The following is a 24,540-nucleotide window of genomic DNA, read 5'->3' as shown; positions in this document are numbered from 1 at the left end:
TGCCTGCAGTTGACTTAATTTTCAATTAATATACGTATTATGTTCCGTATATTTCTATTGACTATTGAGCTAAACTAGACGAGTCATTATAAGCGGGCCTTACACGTTCAATATTTTTGTCAATACTAGAGTGTATTGACAAAAGTATTGTACGTGTAATGGAAAAAAAATATTGACGATGTGGATTTCAAACGGGACTGAAATATTGTAACAATATCGTCAATACTCGTATTGACGAAAATATTGAACGTGTAAGGGCCGCTATACACTAGTCGTTTCGTTTTTATTGATTACTCGGCCAATAATGAATGGATTGAGCAAACTCCTACCAGGATATCAGTACTTATGCGTCGTTCCCAAGAACCAGTACAATAACCAATCTGTTGTGAAAATGCAAACTACTTGCATTTGAACGAGGTAAAAAGTTGAATTCAACGCGCCACTTGAGTTTGAGCAAATGAGTTGAGCAAAGATAGCATGGATTAGGCATTGGAAACATTTTTACCTTAGGGAATGAAAACTGGATATATGAATATTTCCCTAGTATCATTCATACAGCAATCAATAAAACCACATCCTGATTTGTATTTTATTATAGCACAAAAATGATTGTGGTTTCCCCCGACCGCATCATCATCGGGATAACAGTAGTGTATGAATGTTTAACTTTCAACTTCTATTTGTAAAACACATAACACGGGCTTGTACACCAGAAGTACATTATTGTGTTCCTTTATTTTAAATATTACCCACTCCAGTTTCATCATTCGGTAGTGTTTGAGCCATCAAAAAGCTAAGTAATTCCACTTCTGATATTAAAAAAAAAAAATCGTAAGAAAAAACCTGTTTTAATCCACCTAGCGGTGCAATTGTGCCTTTCTCAATCATGAACACAAGGATTTCATGGTTAGTTATGTTTCATTATAAATTGTGGAATATATATATATATATATATATATATATATATATATATATATATATATATATATATATATATATATATATATATATATATATATATATATATATATATATATATATATATATATATATATATATATATATATATATATATATATATATATATATATATATATATATATATATATATATATATATATATATATATATATATATATATATATATATATATATATATATATATATATATATATATATATATATATATATATATATATATATATATATATATATATATATATATATATATATATATATATATATATATATATATATATATATATATATATATATATATATATATATATATATATATATATATATATATATATATATATATATATATATATATATATTACAACGATATACAAAATAAAATTGATATTCGATTTCTAAAATTTTGATCAATAAAATAGACTAAATCGAAAACTGGAACCATCATCACTAGTAAAAGGCGGGTTAAGACATAGTTTGGTTGTCTTGATCAGTTGGTGGGAGAAAAAGGGTAATGTTCACGCCATGTGCACGATGGATATTTTATGTCCAAAAGGTCTAAAACACCAAATCGTAATTTTCATTTTTTCTAAGTGTGTGTACTTTTCAATTCTTAACTCCGGAACCAGAAGATGGATTGAAATGAAATTCAATAGCAGCGGATGAAAACGTTATACCATTCATTTGCTACTAAGTTTGTGAAAATCGGTTTGGCCAACTCCGAGGAACTGATGTAGACATTTTATTAACATGGCCGCACATACACTGTTACGTATCGGTTTCGTAACGTTTATTTGTGGTGGTGGGGCCACACTGTACTCACCAGCTATTAGGGTCGTTTCACTATTGTCTCCTGGAGAAATTCACACTGGGCGGACTTTTCTTCCCACACTATGGTCACTGAACGAATCGTAAATAATTTTCGGCGGAAACAAGTACCAAAAAGGACTACACTATAAACAAAATGGACGACACAACTTGTATATAGAGACCTTACACTTGTAATTTATTATTAATTATTCTTTTGAAAACAAACAGAAAATATTTTTGAATTTTTACTTGCGCACTTTTATTCACCAAAACCTTCTCCTGGCGATACCGTTGCGGCCGTGATGATCGTTGGTCGACTTTCTTCAGGCTGGATGCGGGATGGGCTTCGATGGTGGTGCAGGAACAGACGGACGATGGCGACGGGGGCTCCAGATGAAGCAGCAACTCGGCCTATTCGTAGCGGAGGCCTGCGTTTCACTACGGGACCCGGGGAGTGGTACTGCGCGCACTTTTCACACACGAGTGTCTAACTATCAATCGAGCGGGATTTTCAACGTTTTTCGGTCGAATGGACCCTACCCTACCGGTACTTGGGTAAAGGCGTCCACAATGGCGTTTTTGGCTTGCCAATCACTGACCGTTTTTCTGCACTCGCGTCGGACGTCGTTAATTCACAAAAAAACCGGTAGCCACACTTATCCCGCTCGAGCAACCGAACAGAACCAAACGATCGTGTGGATGTTCTGAACGGTCAACCTACGGATCGACACAAACTTTATTACGGAAGAAACGCACGGTCACAATGGGTCTATGACTCGCTGCTGCTGGTCGTCACTCCTCCGGGTCAATTAACTATTAGAGACCGCATTCCTTTTTCGCGGTAGATTTTATCCTTGCCCTGTCCGTTTTCCAAAATATACCCACCGCGCCTCCTCGCATCCCACCCCGCATTTGATGACGGTGATGATGAGATGACAGGACGATGACGGTTGACATTTACAAAAATTTTATCGTTTTGGTTGGTGTCACGAAATATGCTCAAATTTTAGTACAATCTATTGACATGCTAAACGTGCGGTACTTGTTTCCTTGATTTTTTTATAATGAACAATTATAACGAATATAATAACAAAATGAATAATAAATAAACAAGCAAAATAAATAACAAATATAAATAAATAAATAAATAAATAAATAAATAAATAAGCACATAAATATATAAATAAATAAATAAGTAAATAAATCTCTGAACAAATAAATAACGAAACCTACATTTGACACCAACCTGGGCTATTAAGCAGAACTTAAACGCGACTCAAACATGCAAGCACGGAGTAGTAACGGTTTGACGTTTAAATTCTACTTAGACATTTACGAACAATAATTTCAAAGTATAAACAAAGAACAGGCGTCGTCAAATACACGGGATAGACCGTACACTGTTATTTATTTATACGACAAAAAAATAACAATATTTACAAATATATACAAGCTGGGCTCAGTGACCAAAGCGACGATATTGTGACCTAAGAAATCACAGGTCACAATTTTCCCCGACTCGGGTAAAAAAAAAACCCAAATGGTTTTTTTTTGAATGAATGCCGACTTCAAACGCGACTACTTCTTCCCGAGTGCCAGTTTTAATTCCGTGGAATGATTTTTCCAAAGGCCAGAGGAATCTGTCCCACGAAATTACGTGACTCTGAGGAAGTGAGCCTGTCCGTTTTTAGTCTCGCGCACTCACCGATGTATCTGTCACAATCAGGAACGATTCAATCCATCCATCAATCCCAAAACAACTGTGAAAGTTTCACTGTCGAAATTGCCTGTAATGCGTCAGAATAAAAGCCGTTGCTGCATTGGCTGAGTAGAATTATTGATCGGATACGCTTCAAATTGCGGAAAATTACCAGAAAGAAATCAGACGGAATTTGACATTTCTTTCTGCTACCATTACCGTCACAAGGGCTATCCTTGGACGAAACATCTAACACTACCGCTTACATACCGCACACACTCACTCAGAATTCAATTTGCTAGCCTTTCATTCCTCTTCATTTACACTCACATTCATACCATAAATAACACTAAACACTAACTTTTAATTATGCTAGGGGCCCCTAAATTTAAATTTGTGCTTTACCGGACTCTTTTTCAAGAGTCGGAAAGACTATTACTTTTGTGAAATGGTTAACTCGTTGCGAACTTCTTTTACTCTCTCGTCATGCGAGAGAAAACTAGATGAAGTTACGCAGAATTAACCCATTCACGCTTAGAGTGTAAAGTCGACTTAAAACTGGCGGAGGGCAAACGTAACCCCGTCGTAACCCAGCACAACCCTGTCGTCAGGTTGTCTATTATCCGATCTGTCACAGCTACTCATACTCAGCTGACTAATGCTGATTGTTTATGTAGTGATGAAAAAAAAGGATGATTCGTGATGTTGGTAAGTATTTTTGTTGCTAATTATGTTTTTTTTTGTTTTATTTTAGATATAACGTCGAAGTTTGCACCGTTTTTTTTTGAGATCGGTGGAGGATTCAGGAGGACGGATAGTTGGCTGACACTGTGCTGTGCAGGTGTGTGTTTTTTTTTTCGTGTGTTTATTTTATTTGTTTTGGTTTTGTAAATAAAGTGTAATCGATGGTGCTTTTTTATAATTCATTCCGCGGTGGAGCGAAGAACTAGCTAACCGGGTTTCAAATGTACAGCTGGCCAAATACCCAAACTTTTGCCGTTCAAATCCTCCAGCTCATAGGAAGACGATCCGATTTTCGCCTTGACACGACATGGAAGGAATTGTTGGCCGTATTTGGCATTATAGTTCTGTGCTGCACTAGACGGTTTCATTTTTCTGCGGTATTTCAGCTGTCCCTCTACGAAAGCTTGTGCAAACTTGCGGTGCCGTAAATTATAGCGCTGTTGGGAAGCGTTGTGAGCTTTCGCCAGATTTTTGCGGACAAGGTCGTAGATTCGCTCAAACATTTTCGATCGTCGTTCTTCCATCTCTTCCGGAGTCAGCTCTACATCGAGACGGGTGAGTAAATGATCGGTGCCAACTTCAGAGTACTCGTGCCCGTGAGTAATGAAGTATGGTGTGAATCCAGTCGACGAGTGAACACTGGTGTTCAAAACCATCTCGATTTCCGAAACACGAGTGTCCCAAAGGCGTTAGTCCTCCCTCACGTATGTCCTGATAGCAGCATTGATAGTTCGGTTGACTCTTTCGACCGGGTTTGCCTGTGAGTGATATCGTGAGTTGAGCCAGTGGGCCACTTTGAAACGATCCAACAGCTCCTTGAACTCTTTGGAAATGAAACTGCTTCCGTTGTCAGTGATTATCACTTCAGGAACCGAGTTTCTCAGGAACCATTGGTCTTTCAAAATCGCACACATGGGGGCACTACTGACATTCCTCACAGGCTGAACCATTACCCATTTCGAAAAGTAGTCACAAACTACCAAAATGTGCTGACTACCGCGACGAGTGCGGGGGAGGGGACCAATGAAATCTGCTGATACGATCTGCCAAGGGCGGGTGGCAATCTTCATGTTTCCCATGGCAGGTGCAGCAGGGACAGAAGAGGCTTTGACTTCCTTGCACATACCACACTGTTGAACATATTGTCGTATTTCTACTGCCATCCTTGGCCAGTAGAATCGTTGACGGATCCGTGCCAGGGTTTTGTCATAGCCTGGATGAAAGCAATCGTCGTGGTACTGTCGATGAATATTTGGAACTTCGGTGGGCGGGGGAATCATTTTCCACTCGAAGCGAGTGTCACAGGGATTATCGTTCACGGTGATAAACTTGAAGAGTTTACCATCGTCGATCTTGAAGTCTACAAAATCATCGGGCCGGCGAGCCACTTTGTCGGACATTGACGCGTACCACGACGATTCTTGAACAGTTGCGATACTTCGCGAGAGGGCGTCCGGAACCACGTTCTCCTTGCCCTTGCGATGCTTGACGGTCATATCGAATTGCTGCAGATTCAACGCCCATCGGCTGCATCGTGACCCGACCTTCCATTTTGTACTGAGTATATGGGTCAGCGCGGAAGAATCGGTTATTAGGGTGAAATGATAACCCTCAATATACCCACGGAATGCATCGATGGCGAGAATGGCTGCAAGCGCTTCCTTTTCTGCGGCATGGTAGTTCTTCTGGGGCGTTGTCAGTTTATGGGAGTAGAATGAAATGACCCGCTCTACCCCATCCTGTTCTTGTGTGAGAACCCCAGCTACCGCCACGTCACTAGCATCCGTTTGGATACAGAACTCCTTGCTGAAATCAGGACTGCCCAAGACTGGTGAAGATATCAGCCGCTCTTTGATTTCGCAAAATGCCTGTTCGGCGTCATCGTTCCAACGGATGGTTTTCGTTTTGCTTTGCAGAAGGTTTGTGAGTGCAGCGGTCACCCCGCTAAAGTCTAAGATGAAGCGCCGATAGTAATTAGCCATTCCTAGGAATCTCCTTAGTTTTGTTACGGTATTGGGCCGTTCGTATTCGACAATCGGACGAACTTTTTCCGGATTGGCTCGAAGACCGTCTGTATTAAGGAGATATCCCAGGAAGGGAATCTCAGACACTCCAAACTTAGACTTTTCGAGGTTTATGCTTAGGTTTGCTTCCCTTAAGCGACGTGCAATCTCCACTAGAAGGCGTTCATGGTGTTCGAATGTCTCCGTCACCACAACAATGTCGTCGAGATAGACGAAAACGTACGGTTCAAGCATCCCGTGGCCCAGGACATTGTCCATCAGTCGTGCTAACGTAGCAGGACTGTTGATCAACCCAAAAGGCATCCGTGTGTATTGGAATAGCCCTTTGCCCTGTACACAAAAGGCCGTGTACTTCCGCGATTCTTGGTCCAATGGAACCTGGAGAAACGCTTCAGACAGGTCTATCGTGGACAGGTATTTAGCCTTGGGAAGTTGACCTAAAATTCGACCGGGATGAGGTAACGGATAAGCATCCCGAACAGTCCGCTCGTTAATCTTGCGCGCGTCCAAACAGAGCCGAACTTTGTTGGGCTTGATGACCGGCACGCAGTTAAGCGACCAATCCGAGTTGCTCCGTTCCAAAATCCCTAAACCCAACAATCGTTCCAGCTCGACGGCTACCAGATCCTGCGTCTTCGGAGACATCACGTATGGAAACTGGCGGACTGGTGGTTTATTTTTCCAGTCCTCTCCCAACACGATACGATGCTGAGCTCGGTTGGTCAGGGTCAATTTCCCTTCTTGAGCAGGAAGGAAAAGTTTTTTGACGTTCTCGATCACCATAATTTCATCATCGGTCAAAATATTTGCAGAACTACGGTGTTCGGTAATAGATGCCGACGCCGTGGACTCAATCCCTCCACAGTTTTGCATCGCGGGCTGAATTTTGAATTTCCTCCAAAAATCCATTCCGCAGATACAATCTATGGACAGATTTGCAACTACCAAAGTAGGAACTATTTTTACACATCCTTGGAAAGCAAATGGAAGATGAGCCTGACCTTGAATTTGCAGTTCGTCTCCACTTGCAGACCGTAGAATTACGTTTTTGGAGGGACGATGCAACTTTTTGTACTTCAATTGCGAAAAAAGGGTTTCGCTAATAAGCGTATGATTGCTACCGCTGTCCAGGAGAGCACGTACCGGGTAACCGTAAATCTTTACGTGTGCGTACGGCCGGTTATCGTGGGGGACAGGGTAGGTAATTTGAAGAATTTCCGTAGACTCTGGGTAAATATCTCTGGTGGCCTGCACCCAGTAAGGGGGAGGCGTACGTTGAAGAAAACGGTCTTCACTTACGCGTTGGGTGTCTGCGAACGACGATTTTGGTTCGCGTTTGGTCCGTTTTTTAAACAAAACGGGCAATAGTTAGTCGGAAAACCGCGAAGACCGCACGTACTGCAAAATATGCCCCGAGGCTGTTTACACATCGCTACGTGATGACCAATCCTCCCGCAATTGTAGCAGGTATTGGCCGGTGGGGGAATGTGCGTGTTTATCAATTCTTCCAACGTGAACTGTGGACGAGAATTGAACCCAGATGGCACCGCGACCGGGTCTGGTCGGGCGGTATTTTGAGACGAATTTTGACTCGTTTGGGTGTTCGGTAAGGATTGGTTGTTTTTGTTGGAAAGTTGATTGGGACGAGACGAATTAGTGGATGTGTGTGAATTGTTTCTATTTTGGTTGACCTGAGATACTGCTGCGGTTTGATCTATCACCTGTTGAGTCTGGGATTGGTTCTTATTTTTTTTCTTCGAATTGTTTTCAGAGCTTTCGACCACTTGGACATTCCTGTCCGTCCCGAAAACCTTGTTGTATGCCGAGAAATTTAATGCATCTAATTTCTGTCCAGCAGCAACAAGTGTTTCAAGGTCGACTATCGGAATAAATGTCATTTGTCGCTTGTAGTCTACTCGCATATTCTGCTGTAGAATCTGTACTTTTTCGTAATCGGGAATCTGAACACTCATGGTTCTGAACAGTTTCTCGATTTCGAAATAGTACTCGTGGAAAGATTCATGTTTTTGTTGACGACGCTGGTAAATTTTCATTTTGATCAACGCGTCCAAATCAGGGTGCATGTAGGTGCGTTTTAATTCAAATACCAAATGCTGCCAATTCATCAATCTACCAGTGGTTCTTTGTGCCATATACCACTTGAGCGCTGAACCAACAAACAAATGCACAGCCGACTCGAAAAGCTCGACCTCCGACACATGCTCAGCTTGGGATAAAGCCTGTACAATTTCCAGAAACTCATTTAGCTTCAGCCCTTGATCGTCACCACTGTATTTAGTGATGTTCCATTTGGACACCGGAAGAGTGTGACGGTTGTGGTACGGTGCGGGGTACGGATTGTGTAGAACACCACTATACATGGGAGGTGAATTTCGTTTAGGGAAAGATGGGATAGCCGAAGCATGGTTGTACATCTCGGGATTTGCTCCAGTAGGATTAGAAATTCTCGTCGGATGATAGGGAATATTGTATGTATTGTTGGGAATTGGTATATTGTTAGAATGTAATGTACGATCTGGGATATTTTGAAAATTATGGTAACTAGATGAAGTATCGAATGAATTGGAAGGCTTTGTTGGCGGAAAATTATAGTTTTGAAATGTTCTGAAATTTGTATCGGGGTGTTGTGAATATGAAGTAAATTGAGCATGATCGGGAAGAGTTTGAGTTACAGCATCTTTTACTTCTCTTCGTCGAGCTAAATCGGCTTCTAGATCCGTAATTCTCGCTTGCAACGAATGGATCCACTCAAGATCATCCTGACTGAGAACGGAAACTCTCGGTCTAGGATTTTCATCTGCTTTGTCTGCATCCAACAGAGCTAAAAGATCATTTCCCTCTTGCTGATCACTCTGCAAAGACGAAGCAGAACTCCGAAAGAAATGTTCAAGAACCTCCGCTAATTCAACCACCGTATTTTGCAATTGACTGTGCAAGTTGGGCGACCCCCGCGAGTCCCTGAACACAGTCACTAAACGCATACCGACGTGTACCATTCTAGTGGAACAAACCTTCTTTTCCTCATCATCCTCCTGTTCCAAACACGATTTCAACTCGGTAAACTTATGCGTACAAACCTCGACTTCCACAGTAGGATCACCCACTACTCTTCGTGGGCATTTTCCCGACGTATCATCCCTTTCCACCTTCAACTGGTCTCGCAGCCACTTGCGTTTTCGTGAGCGATCGAGACCGATAGACAAACTGACAGAACGGGCAGTCAGTTCATAATTCAGTTCATCGTCGGCTAAAAACTCCACACTCATATCAAAATACCAACCTTGGATCAGCTCACTAGCTTGATCGAATGTGAGCTGTGCCATTGCCATTGTATAAAAAGGCAAAAAATAACAAAATTATCACAAACCACAAATAGTTTTAACACCCGCTAGAAAAGTAAACAAAAACCCGACAAGAAACAAATGTAATGGTATTAGTAAATGTCAAATTCAATCCGATCAATGCTACCTGTGTATGAAATATGTTCAAAACAAACGATCAATTTTTCTACTCAAGCACTAGCAAACGACGGCGTGCCAGATATACAATTTTTCATCACTCGCAACAATTCGCAATTCCACTAATCATAATTAAGTTTCAGGATCAACTTCAAGTTTGGATATCGACCCAATGACTTCGCGATTAATGAAGTGAACAATGTGAATTGAATTTCTCCGGGAGACACAACGAAAAAGGGATTTGCTTCTGGTCTTGGAAACAAATCACTTTTTCTTTTATTTTGCGTTGGGCGCCAATTGTTACGTATCGGTTTCGTAACGTTTATTTGTGGTGGTGGGGCCACACTGTACTCACCAGATATTAGGGTCGTTTCACTATTGTCTCCTGGAGAAATTCACACTGGGCGGACTTTTCTTCCCACACTATGGTCACTGAACGAATCGTAAATAATTTTCGGCGGAAACAAGTACCAAAAAGGACTACACTATAAACAAAATGGACGACACAACTTGTATATAGAGACCTTACACTTGTAATTTATTATTAATTATTCTTTTGAAAACAAACAGAAAATATTTTTGAATTTTTACTTGCGCACTTTTATTCACCAAAACCTTCTCCTGGCGATACCGTTGCGGCCGTGATGATCGTTGGTCGACTTTCTTCAGGCTGGATGCGGGATGGGCTTCGATGGTGGTGCAGGAACAGACGGACGATGGCGACGGGGGCTCCAGATGAAGCAGCAACTCGGCCTATTCGTAGCGGAGGCCTGCGTTTCACTACGGGACCCGGGGAGTGGTACTGCGCGCACTTTTCACACACGAGTGTCTAACTATCAATCGAGCGGGATTTTCAACGTTTTTCGGTCGAATGGACCCTACCCTACCGGTACTTGGGTAAAGGCGTCCACAATGGCGTTTTTGGCTTGCCAATCACTGACCGTTTTTCTGCACTCGCGTCGGACGTCGTTAATTCACAAAAAAACCGGTAGCCACACTTATCCCGCTCGAGCAACCGAACAGAACCAAACGATGTGGATGTTCTGAACGGTCAACCTACGGATCGACACAAACTTTATTACGGAAGAAACGCACGGTCACAATGGGTCTATGACTCGCTGCTGCTGGTCGTCACTCCTCCGGGTCAATTAACTATTAGAGACCGCATTCCTTTTTCGCGGTAGATTTTATCCTTGCCCTGTCCGTTTTCCAAAATATACCCACCGCGCCTCCTCGCATCCCACCCCGCATTTGATGACGGTGATGATGAGATGACAGGACGATGACGGTTGACATTTACAAAAATTTTATCGTTTTGGTTGGTGTCACGAAATATGCTCAAATTTTAGTACAATGTATTGACATGCTAAACGTGCGGTACTTGTTTCCTTGATTTTTTTATAATGAACAATTATAACGAATATAATAACAAAATGAATAATAAATAAACAAGCAAAATAAATAACAAATATAAATAAATAAATAAATAAATAAATAAATAAATAAATAAATAAATAAATAAATAAATAAATAAATAAGCACATAAATATATAAATAAATAAATAAGTAAATAAATCTCTGAACAAATAAATAACGAAACCTACATTTGACACCAACCTGGGCTATTAAGCAGAACTTAAACGCGACTCAAACATGCAAGCACGGAGTAGTAACGGTTTGACGTTTAAATTCTACTTAGACATTTACGAACAATAATTTCAAAGTATAAACAAAGAACAGGCGTCGTCAAATACACGGGATAGACCGTACACTGTTATTTATTTATACGACAAAAAAATAACAATATTTACAAATATATACAAGCTGGGCTCAGTGACCAAAGCGACGATATTGTGACCTAAGAAATCACAGGTCACAACACACACATACATACACACAGAGTAGTGGGGAGAGTAGTGGAGCGATGAGTGCTGCATCCGAAAGCACCAGTGACCCCCCAGCAGCGGTAGGTAATAACCCTACCAATGCATCGGAGGGGCCAATAGCTGCGATGCGCAAAGTAGCGAAGCAACTCGATTCTATAATCGACTTCGCTAGCGCAAAGCAGAATATAGCCAAGGAATTGAAGTTGAGCCTCCTGGAGCTCCGGAAAGCTGTTCGTGTCGCAAGACAGGAACAGCATGCCTATGTTGAGAGGGTGGAATGTCGGGAGAGGCCCGACAGAGAAACCCAGACAGTGGCCTCCAATAGGGAGGAAAGAGAGAAGGTCGATAGAGGTTCACAGACAGTGGCATTTACCTTCTACGGAGCAGCCACGTCGATCGGAGCGGCGACCGAGTTCCCCTCGAAGGGAAAAGGAAAGGGCAATCGCAAGACGGCATCGAATGCGAAGCGCCCTAGGAAGTCGCCAGGCGAGGGTTCCAAAACCGACACCACTCGGCGTGCAACCGTCAAGGTCAAACGCCGCCTGGGTGAGGTAAGCGAGGGCGAGAGTGACCTCGCTGTGGAGAGCGATGGTACCAGCAACCCGGCACGACCGGGGCAGGGGGGCTCAAACCCCTGGACGCTGGTCACCAAGAAAAAGCCGGCACCGAAACCGGAGGTACCGCGGCCTGCGAGGAAGGCCAAGGACAGAGGCGAAGCCTTGTGGTTAAAAACCGACAAGGACAAATACGCCGATGTCCTTAAATCGATGAAGGCGGCCGAAAGCCTCTCGGCCCTTGGGCAGGATGTGCGTAGCGTAAGACGCACCAACACGGGAGAGATGCTCCTGGTGCTGAAGCGAGGCGCACAATCAAGTGCAGTATACAAGGCCTTGGCCTAAGAGGTCCTTGGTGAGGGCGCCCAAATCAGGTCGCTAGGTGCGGAAACAACTCTCCAGTGCAAGCACTTGGACGAGTTCACGACCGCAGAAGACGTCGTCGCAGCCGTCAAGGAGCACTGCGACGTCACAATCGAGCGGGCCTCTGTGCGACTGAGAGATGGACCCTCTGGCACCCAAGTAGCCTACCTCAGGCTACTGAAGGCGGATGCCAAAAAGGTAACCGAGAAAGGGAAGCTGAAGATCGGCTGGTCGGTATTCCCTATTAGTATACCCCAGCCGCCTTCAGTGGATAGGTGCTATCGGTGCCTTGAATCCGGCCACAAAGCATACGAATGCAAAGGCATAGATAGGAGCAAGCTATGTCGTCGCTGCGGCGAGGAGGGACATAAAGAGCGGGGGTGCACTAAGGCATATAAGTGCCTTATCTGCACCGCTAAGAAGCAAGCCCATAAACATGCTATGGGCGGACCTTCGTGTCCCTTCGGCGAGTTAAATAAGAAGAAGCCGTGAGAGTCACACAGCTAAATCTTAACCATTGTGCAGCAGCCCAACAGCTGCTGTGGCAGTCGGTCTCGGAGTCGAGGACAGATGTCGCCCTCTTATCAGACCCGTACAGCATCCCTGCCGGCAACGGCAATTGGGTGTCGGACGGGTCTGGAATGGTGGCAATCTGTACAACGGAACGGTTCCCGGTTCAAGAGGTAGTACACCCCTCCGCCGAGGGTGTGGCGATTGCCAAGATCAATGGTGTGTTCTATTGCAGCTGCTACGCCCCACCAAGGTGGCCAATAGAACTAACCGCAGAACACGCGATTAGCACGGTGGAGGAATGGATGAGCGCGAGAGGCCTGGAGCTCGCTCATCATAAGACGGAGGTAGTTATCGTCAACAACCGCAAGTCGGCACAACATGCAGTTATCCATGTGGGAGAAGTCGCGATCACTTCACAGCGAAGTCTGAAGTCTCTCGGAGTCATTATAGACGACAAGCTGACCTTCGGCAGCCATGTCGACTATACGTGCAAGAGAGCGTCGACTGCTGTTGCGGCACTATCGAGAATGATGTCCAACAGCTCAAAGGTGTGCGCCAGTAGACGTAGGTTACTGGCAGGCGTTGCCGTATCTATCCTCAGGTACGGCGGCCCGTCATGGTCAAGAGCACTGAGGGTAACCAGTTACCTACAGAAACTGGAGAGCACCTACCGCGTGATGTGCCTCAGAGTGATATCTGCCTACCGCACGGTATCACACGATGCGTCCTGCGTGATAGCGAGCATGATGCCAGTCGGGCTGGTCATTCGGGAAGATGAGGAGTGCTTTGAGCTACGTGGAAATAGGGGAGCCCGCGAGCGCACCAGGGCGACCTCGGTCGCCAGATGGCAGCGTGAATGGGACAACTCCTCGAAAGGTAGGTGGACTCACCGGCTGATACCTAGCATATCGAGCTGGGTGGGAAGACCCCATGGGGAAGTTCACTTCCACCTGACACAATTCCTGTCAGGCCATGGCTGTTTCCGTCAGTACCTCCACAGGTTCGGGCACGCGGAGGTCCCAGTCTGCCCGGACTGCCCAGGTGTAGATGAAACTGCCGAACACATACTGTTCGTATGTCATCGGTTCGACGTCGAAAGAAGAGCAATGCTTGACGTCTGTGGCTGGGACACAACCCCTGATACCCTTATTCAGCGGATGTGTCAATCGGTGGAGAAGTGGAACGCAGTCTCGGCTGCTACCATCCAGATTGCCAGTAGGCTACAGGTAATCTGGCGAACCGAGCAACAGACGACGGGCACGGCTAACTAGTGATTGGTTAGCTGGAGCGAAAAAGGCTAAGCGCAAAATAAGAGAGTGAATGGTCTGTTCATGCCGAGGTAGGTTGGCGCAGCGAATGGCAACCGCGTAAGGGGTAAACCCAGCCACCCCGAAGCAAGACAGAAGAGTGAGTGTATAGGCGTATAAGTGGACTGCCTCATGCCAAGACGGGAGGGTCGTAGCGTAGTATGTTGGAACTAAGCTATCGATACCTCATGGCGTGGCAGAGGAGTGAAAGGGTGAGCACCCAAGTCAGTCAACCACGGCATGTTAAGGGTGAGCACAAAAGTCAGCCTCACATGGTATGGTAGAGGCTAGCACAAAAGTCAGCCTAGCAAGGAATGAAAAAGGTGAGAACACAAGTCAGCCTCGCATGGTATGTCAGAAGTGGGGCCTAAGAAAAATGCCCCACATGGGATGCCAGGGGGAGTGACAAAGGTACAATAGAGTGGCACGATTGAGAGTGAATCAGGTGATAGGGTGAGCACCCAAGTCAGCCTCACATGGATGGGTAGGGCGAGCACAAAAGTAAGCCTAGCAAGGAATGAGTAAGGTGAGCACACAAGTCAGCCTCGCATGGAACGTAAAAGGTGAGCACAAAAGTCAGCCTCATGTGGGAGTGTTTGAGAGTGAATCAAAGTGCGATTGAGAGAGCACCCAAGTAAGCCTCATACAGGATGTATGAACGCGTGAGTGAGAGTGAATGAGTACATTTAGTACAGCCATCCCCCCAGAAGTAATACCGAGAGGTAGTTCCTGGGAGGAATGATGGCGGAGCCCAATGGAGTTTAGTCGGTATTAATGGCTGGTCACCATTCGAGTCCGACACGCCCCCAGTGCACCCCGTGCGGTAGATTGGACCCTACCAATAGCACGTGTACTGGGCTAGGACATAAAGGTCTTCTCCATTGTAAAAAAAAAAAAAAACACAGAGTAGTACGCGACATAGCGCCGGGCTTGGGTCATCGGGGCGCCAGTGAACCGGACGTCGGGCTTCATCGGAATCGCTGGACCGACCTCGACACCCTACCGGATAGCTCGTGAGTAGGCTATATCCGACTTCCGACTCCGGAGTTACGGGTTGTGGAGTGATATCACATAGAAAATTCTGGTTCAAACATATACCGCGATGAATGCAAAAAGGTAAAAATTTTGCTCAAATCAGTGCCAAACAACTTGCACTTGCAATTCCAGGCCAACCAATATCTCGTTGAGCGCATTGACCACCATCAACGGTTCCGGGAGTTCCCCGGAAAAATGGCCATCTTTTAAAATTAACAAACTAACTCACATCAGTTTCCCAGAGATGGTTTGGTAAATTTGAACTCACGCTGGTTAGCCAATTAAGGTTCAAGGAACCTTTTTTGAGCATGTGTAAGAATTGTACGCTTAGTAGTATGCGTAGAAATAAAATGTATTCAGCTTCGCCACCGGTTTATCCACATAAAACCTTTTCAAAACTCTAAAAGAAGAATATCAGTCGGTTTATTGGATAATTACGATTCATATTATGCCAAATAGTTGGTGGAAAAACAATTGACCGATTGGAATGGTGCTTTTGAAGTGGCTATACTATTTTGTCACACTACCACACTGTGCTGGGCACACAACACAACTGCACAATGAAAAACCTGTTTTAATCCATCTAGTGGTGCAATTGTGCCTTTCTCATTTCTTAAAACTATGACTCCATGGCTGGTTAGATTCACTATAATTGTGGAAATGTATATTACATTCTTAGTACACTTTGCACTTATACACAATGATTCGCCAGCCACGAACTTGATGAGCTACGTGTCGACGGTGAAACACTTGAAACAAAAAATATGATCTTTAATTTGGACCCATTTTAATAAATTTTGCATTATTTTGATAGTGGCATGATAGTGGTACCAGTTTAAATGCAAAATAGCTGTGTAGCCGCACTTTTCAACCCGTAACTCCGGAACCGGAATCCCGATCGAACCGAAATCTACAAAACCGATGGGAAGGTTGTATCTTTCATTCAAGAGTAAGTTTGTGAAAATCAGTCCAGCCATCAGAAACAGAGGTAATATTATTTGCCACATAGACACACACAAACATTTTCCAGTCAACTCTCCGGGCTTCGGTCAAAAAGTCGATGTTTGGAGCGATTGCTTACCCTTTCTATATAAGAAAGGTAAATTTGTCAATTTGAAAGCATAAAAATTGCCCCGTGTTACCGAGAGGGGAGCGAGTAAACGCATAACCCGTGATTTCCTCACACACCCCAATACTACGTTCGTACTACGAGCTGAAATGTGTTTTAACGCTACCGTGATGAGTGATGCCACAAGTACAGATTTATCTAGAAAGGTACAGATTTTTGAAGCGTTTTCGGTACAGATTTTGTACGGTACAGATTACAGATTTTTGTAAAAAAGTACAGATTTTTTAGATGACAGCAAAGTAAAATAATTTAACCTTGCGATGCACCCCAGTATACACCAGGTAAACGTTGAGTTAGGCCGCTGACAGAGTGATGGCGATAATCTGAAGCGAAGTTGGTACTGACTGAACTTCACATTAGAGTGCGATATGCGAGTAACCCAGGCTTGTTATTTGCTCACATAATGTGCACAAAGAGCGAAATACATTGATGAAAAAAGAGCAGCACAAGAACACTGCGATATGGAGATCATCCGCACAAAGAGAAACTTGAAAACGAAAAAGAGAAGACCAAGACCAAGAGATTCAGAATTTCGCACAAAGAGTCACCTTGAAGAGCCACTCTTTGTGCCTCCCCACACTAGCAAACAGGGAGGAAGGCGAATAAAACTATTCAAATTCAGATAAAGATTGATCGGAAGAACGTTTTTAAAGTGTTTCTTAGTTGCCTTCTCTGCTTCCGTGCGCGTGGGACCAAGATGCACACTAAAGAGCCTCTTTATTTATACTTTTTGAAGTGTGCGGCCATGGAGTAGAATGCACACATGGGAGCAACACACATCGGAGTGAAAAGGTTTATTGTGAAAGAGAAGAGCGGTGGTATGCATGAAAAGTGTAAAGAGCGTTTTTATTCTTCTCTTTATTTTCTCTGAGGTGCATTCCACCCCTGGAGAAACCTGCTTCCACCAAATCAAAAGGATGATATTTGAGTGAAAGCCAAGCGAATCTTCTTGGAGTGCCTACACGGTAACCACGGCAAAAATCACAACTCATTGATAAGTTTTTTGTACTCAAACTTGAATTTAATATACTAAAACTTAAGTTGAATTTACCTAATTTTTTGTATACGCCAAACAACTCAAAAGTACCTTACTTCACGGAAGACTTCAACTGAGTCGAATCTCTCGTTTTGTTTTGACAACACCAATAAGTGCGAAAGCGACGCACAACTCAAAAGTAAGTTAAAAGAACTTATTCTATGGGTTGTTTTATTTTTGCACCTACGTTTACTCTGATATGCTCCATTTGATTTGCTGCAAGTAGGTTTCTCGCATGCTAATGTCATGCTAATTGCAATTGAACTCACACGAATTTTCAAAAACTGTCGTAGATTTGGTAAACCACTCTGCAAAGCGCTTGAATACATCATGTGCAATACTATAACTAAGCATGATATTGATTATCAAATAGGGAACTGATGAGAGTTCGACTCATGGTAGCTAAGATGTTTGGTAACGCTTTCCGCTATTAGACATCTTTAAAAGACGTGCTCATTGTGGATTTTAAATCATCAAACATAACCCTCTATCACAAAAATTAAATGGTATGATCAAAGCTTCATCGACGAAGATGAAAAAAGAGAATTGCGCGAATACAACTATTCCCATATATGTATTTACACTAAGGTTCCTTTACGAAGGGGATACGCGCGTAAAAGACTTCAGTGTATACTTGGTATTTGCATTCTCGCTGGCTCTGTTATGGTTGGTGGTATGGTAGGGTAGAAGTAAGAGGAAAACGATTCTAGTTTCTATTGCGCTCGTATACAAGTTTTTCTTTAATATACAGGTTCTCAGTAATAAAGCAAACATTGACCCTAACGCATTGATCATAATTCATTATGCATTTCAACGATTGTACATAGGTCGAGTAATTGATGATATAGTGTGGCACCCTAACGAATAGGCCCAAAATATGGTCATTGCACTATCAGCAATATGAAAAGCCTGCAAATGTATGTGGTCCTTGAAAAGTGTTGGCAAAAATTCACAGAATCTGCGTTAAACAAATATTTTTTCATATGAGCGCTGTACTGCCCATAACAGCATAAGAGTCCCATGTTGAAAAACAGCAAGCCGAGAAAAACGCTGTTCAAGATTGTCCCATCCATTGAGCCAAATGGATGGGACAACCATGTTTTGGTATTTTTTTGACATTTTCTGAACAAACCCGGTAATCTTATTTGTGCAGTGTGATTCAGTTGTGATACAGAATACAATCCAACGGATAACTCATTTTCGACAAAAATCCACATGGGACTCTTATGCGTTTATGGGCAGTGTAGGAATGTATGCAATTTTCTCCAATTTTTTATGTATTATAGACACAAATACAACCTTTCAAATGCAATCAAAATTATCAATTTTCGTTTGCCCTCTTTTGAGATATCGACTTTTGAAAAGGGCGTATTTTTCAGTGAAAATTATGTATAACTTTTGAACCAGACAAGATAAATTTTATTTTCCTTCAGCAAGTAATCAAGCTCTAAAAGTACACAGAAGAGTACTTTTGTGAGAAAAATCACACTAAAAAACCAACTCAATCCACCTAGCAGTGAGATGAGACATTTCTTACAAATGTCACTGTTGGATCATTCATTGATTTGCAGATCTCGTTGATTAGTTTGCAATTTCTGGTACTACACGAATAAAACCTCGAATAAACTGAATAAAATATAGAAAATCAATAAAACGAACCAAATAAAAAAATAAGGCAAAAATGCAAAACAAAATGTTTTCAAATTCATAAAATAAGTACAATGATTTATATAAATCAAGTTAATAAAATACATAAATCAAATTGGAGTAGCTCATAAAATAAAAAATAGTCTTTTTTTAAAAATAGTTATAAAATTAATTGAACAAATTAAATTGACTCAAACTAACAAGTTGAACGAAATAAATAAGTGAAATGACTGATTATGAAATTATTAAAATTAAAGAAATGAATAAAATGAATCAAATCAATCAAATGGATCAAATTAGTCAAATGAATCAAATGAAACAAATTAATCAAATGGATAGAACGAATTTAATGAATCCAGTGAAAACAATGAATCAAATGAATGAAATATATAAATATATAAATGAATAAAAAAATGAAATAATTTGGATGGAATGAATAAATCTGAAAAAACAATGAATAAAATAAGTTAAATGAATGATATGAATAAAATGTACGAAAAAATGAACTGATCAGAGTGAATCCAAAGAATAAAATGAATAAAATAAAATTAAATGAACGCAAATCAAATGAATAAAAGGAATTCTGAATGAAATAAATAATTAAAATACAAAAAATCATATACTTAAAACTAGTCAAATATTGAAAATGAATAAACTCCATGAAATGAAGAAACTGAAAAAATTGACTATTTAGAATCATTTTTGAATAAAGTAAATGAATAAACTGCATTGTACGAATTGGAGTACTAGTGTATCAGAAAGTTATAAATTTTTTTGATAATCCCATCATCTGAAAAATAGCTAATTAATATGCAATGAACTTTCTTAAGTTTTCATTCTTCTTTGTTTCTACTTTTTGGTTTTCGTTGTTCTTTTCTTGGCGGCGTCGTTTAAGATTATCTAGTGTTTCTACCTTATTGATGGACCTTAATTAGTTATCAGGAACATGGAACGTTCAATTTCTTTTGGAATTCAAAGTTGTCATTTTGGTCACATATTCTCAAAAAAAAATTTCTGCATAATACGTAAATATGCGCAAATGGAAACTGTAAAGTAGGACAATGTCACATATATTTTCAAACCCCTTAAACAGAGAGCGACAAAGAGCCTAAGCCATGTCGATAGCACAAAAGCCGTGCATTCAGGTGATAATAATGTACTCTCTTTCCAGTCATCCTTATAGCGTGTATATTGTTTTGTTCGGAATTCTCGTTCAGGAAATATGGATAAATGAGTCCTATACAAACCAATACTACGATAAAGAGGTTCAAATTTTCAGGATAAGTATTTAATTTGCTGGAAATGCAAGTGCCATTGAAAGTGTCATTTGATATAAAACTGCTGTTGATGGATAGGCATGCTTGACATTACAAGTCTTAATTTTCTGCGAATAAATATGTTTCTTACATTGGTCATGAAAAAAGTACCTTCGTGTTCATTTGTTGTTACACAGTAATGTGTATGACAAAAATGTAGTTAGATCAAACGTTTCAGTACACAGTACATCCATCGCCTCTCTACTAATTGTGACTGCCATTGAAACATCAATTGAATTTTACTTAGTATAGAGAAAAAATGGACAACGATAAGTTAGAAGAAATATTTTACTTGTATCCCCCATCGAGAATGGGGTCTGTAGGAGACTTCTTTTCCCGTGGATTTTTGGGCTTTGATCCATTATTCTTCATAATAGTTAACCAATACAATGAATATATATTTTCAATAATATCATCACAAAAAAGATGTTCTTACTTTTCACATGACATATTTGAGCATATGATTCATTTAAAATTCAATTCAGATACGAAAAGTTTAAATAACGCATCTGGGATGTCCCTTCTTAAAATTTTCATCTCCAAACATCCATATTACCCAGTTAAGTCAAATATTTTTCTAGATAGCCATGAATTTCCTTAATTATAGTGTATATAAAAGCTCTGAATAGAAATGAAATAAATTAGAGTTGATGTAGTTTTCGAATTTTGGTCGCCTGCCAACCCATAGTTCAACATTTCATCTTGAGGGTGTGAACATTTGAAAATAGTTATAGTTTTCTCATAATACAAACATTTTGCAAATTTTCTCAGAACTATAAAATAATTTATTTACCAAGTAGGATGTAATATTAAGCTTGTTTTCATACACTAAAATGCAAAAATCTATTTACAGAGTAACGGCAGACAAAAATAGTATTGCCTTCTCAAACCACCACAATTACATCGCATACATGATTGGACATTAATAAAAGTTTCAGGTTATCAGAAATGGATAGAGAAACAGCAAGTAATATGTGAGTCGTGACAGTTACCACGAACACGAAGGAAGGGAGAGAGAGAGAGTGAGAGAGTAAGTGCTAGAGAGTGAGTGAGAGTGAGAAAGGGGGAGGGGACGTGTGAGAAATAGCAAATGCTGTTTAGTGCCGTGACCTTATATTTAAAGGTATATTATGCGATATATTGATCCCTTAAATCCTTATTATAAATAATGAAAGCAGTAATTTTCACGCCTTAACCAGTATAAATAACCTAAATCTTGCAAAAGAGCTAAATTTTCGCTAGAGTTTTGGGATTCAAAAATACAGTTGCTTTCGGTGATGCCGCGAGTATAATTATATGAGACATCTTTTATCTTCATACTAGGTGAATTACTTGATGATCTATGTATTAATATACCATCAACATTTACCACACGATTGAATGCAACGCCTCATCTAAGGGATAAATACATACATAAATACAACTCTAGAAAAAATTTCACTATGAGCACTTTCTTTGAAATGAACTTACATATTAATTTTTGGAAATGGTTCTTTTATTATTTTAATTCACAATTTTTTTTTCAATATCGAATTCCTTGAATCGCGTAGATGAGATTAAAACACCAGTAAAGCAATACTCTGTATAAAAAGGTCTCCTTTTTAGTTAGTGAAAATTGATAGGCGAGAAATAAAAATACAAAATGTTTAATATCTCCTCCGCTCGTGAACGGATTCTATAGCTTGTTAGAAAGGTATTGTCATAAGATTTTTATTCCTTTTAAAGCGATGTGATCGCTTTGTTCGAAAGTTATTCGCTAAAAACCTGTTTTGTTTAGACAAGATCACCCATATCTCAGAAAGTAAACAACATATCGAAAAACAAAAATAATAGTGTCAAATGGTAACGTTAGGCCTTTCATTTGAAACTAGTTTCGTTAAGATCGGTTCAGCCATTGCTGAGATAATTACATGACATTTTGTACATACATACACACATACAGACATTGTCTTAATTTGTCGAGCTGAATCGATTGGTATATGAGACTCGGCCCTCCGGGCCTCGGAAAAAGTTTTCAAAGTTTGAGCGAATCCTATACATTTCTTTTGTAAAAAATGTAAAACTGTACGGAGAAAACTGTTTTTTTAGAGACACCCTAAGTTATGGCATGGAGCTCACTATAAAATGAATACTGTTTGAGATACAAAGTTAAAATCTTCAACAATGTTGCTCAGAATTGATTGTTCTAGAATATTTCAAAAGAAAGTATCATTCTATCTCACTAGAATGTGAAATAATTTCCACAACTTTGACATTTTAAGGACCACCCTAAAACCGTTTCAGCCAAAAGATGGTGTTTAACACACACAATAAATGTTTCCAAAACATCAAATCTCGAAATCCAAAGATGAAAGCGTAATCAATTGTTTCCCGCTAATTTTGCTTCCTGGATCACTGTGCATTGGTACTACAAGATTGACCTCCGAACTGTAACAAGAATCCTTACTCCTTACGTGGTTCAAATGTCACCTTACTCATCGCCAATTGGTTTGAAATAGCCAGATGTGTCGTTCTAAATCTTTATAGGGTATTCGGGGAAATATGAACCACACATTGCATTAACTTTTGCGGATCTTCAAACAGTTATGGATATTTTAAATTGAGTATCAAACTTCTACTTTTGGAGTATTAAGCTGCATTATAAAGTTTAGTTTTGTCATGATTCCAGATGCATTAGCGAATTGAATAATTCGACATACATTGTGTTTGTATATAGACACCAAGTGAAAATAATAACCAGTAAGGTATATATGAATGAAAAGCACAATTACACAAGGTGTTTTCTGCAGAACGTGTGTGGATAATGTATCATTCAGAAAATGCTGAGTAGTGGCCATTCTACATGAGGCTAAACAAGTTAAAAGAATTTGTGAGCTGATGCTCAGTTAGGTTTAACAAGTTTTTTTTTTCTGAATATGTAGAATATGCATAGGTGCACACCAAAATACGAACTAAATGATAGTTCAAGGGGAAGAACTGAAATTATAATATTATTATGTGGTTGATAATTGTAGGTCTATTAATTTAGCCGAACAACCACACCGAAAAGGCTAAATCACTAACGACATGTTTATTAGAGACAGTTACTTACCGAGGTTGAAAAAAACATGCAACCAAGTTTGCTAACATTAGCTGCTCGTCATTGAATTATTATGAATGTGGCGCGTTTATCCCGAGTCAGCATGGGTAAATATCGCACTAGTAGAAGTTCAAATTTTCTACATTCATCTGATTATAACGCTTTCCATATCATCGTGCCTTATTGTTGACAATCTTATCGTATCTTATTTACGGCCAACTAGTATACTCTCCAGGGTAAGAACTACTAACACATTTCACCTAGCGAATCTTCTAAGCGCACTCGCTCGTTTATTTACAAAGCTAACTATGAACGAAGGTCGCGGTCTAGGTAGTGTTCTAGTACCAACACACTCATAATACCGCGTTCACTCTGTTTAGTATATTTTTTTTGTTTTCTCCAACCGACTAGCCGCGTAAGTCACTGGATGCGCATCGGCAGAGGCAGCAAGTCGCTCGCGCCCGTTTCTAGCGCTGCTGCCTGGCAGGAATCACTTCAGTTTCGCTCTGACACACTTCCAATGCACTACTGCCCGAAACAGTCCAGTATCATCTGAGTTTTCTTTTACTGACGACGACGAGCACTGTAGTACACTGCTACGGTTGGTAGTATTGCAATGCAACAAGTCGCCTCGCGACGATTCTATCGCTCCCGCCAGGGCCGACACTAAGCAGTAGCAGCGGGCTGGAATGGAATAGGGAGATACTGAACTTGGTCAGCCGGGTGCAGTTGCGTTTGCCTGCAGTTTTCCCGCTCAGCGGTTGCCATTGAGGGATTAAATTACACATGTGCATTCCGGGTCGGTTTGACGAACGTTTTGTGATAGAGATGCTCAAATTGTAATCAACTTGGAAGATGGCGAATTTTGAAACTATTTATAAAAACTCAAGAATCATTTACATATAAAGAAAATAAATATAAATCCTTTCTGTGTTTTTCTATGT

At 40.9% G+C, this 24,540-nt stretch overlaps 1 protein-coding gene across 1 annotated transcript in view; it reads right to left on the bottom strand.

The window, feature by feature from the left end:
• The window catches only part of LOC131693894 (protein cycle), a 100,593-nt gene extending 76,411 nt beyond the window's left edge, over window positions 1–24,182 (bottom strand). The window contains exon 1 of the mRNA XM_058982151.1: window positions 23,609–24,182. The gene's annotated coding sequence lies outside the window, so the exon portion shown is untranslated. The remainder of the gene's footprint in view (window positions 1–23,608) is intronic.
• Between the last annotated feature and the right edge of the window lie 358 nt (window positions 24,183–24,540).

This window comes from Topomyia yanbarensis, chromosome 3 (assembly GCF_030247195.1).
Source record: "Topomyia yanbarensis strain Yona2022 chromosome 3, ASM3024719v1, whole genome shotgun sequence".
Taxonomy (NCBI): Eukaryota; Metazoa; Arthropoda; class Insecta; order Diptera; family Culicidae; genus Topomyia; species Topomyia yanbarensis.
Note: the sequence above shows the minus strand (reverse complement) of the source record. Positions and strands in the feature narration are given on the sequence as shown.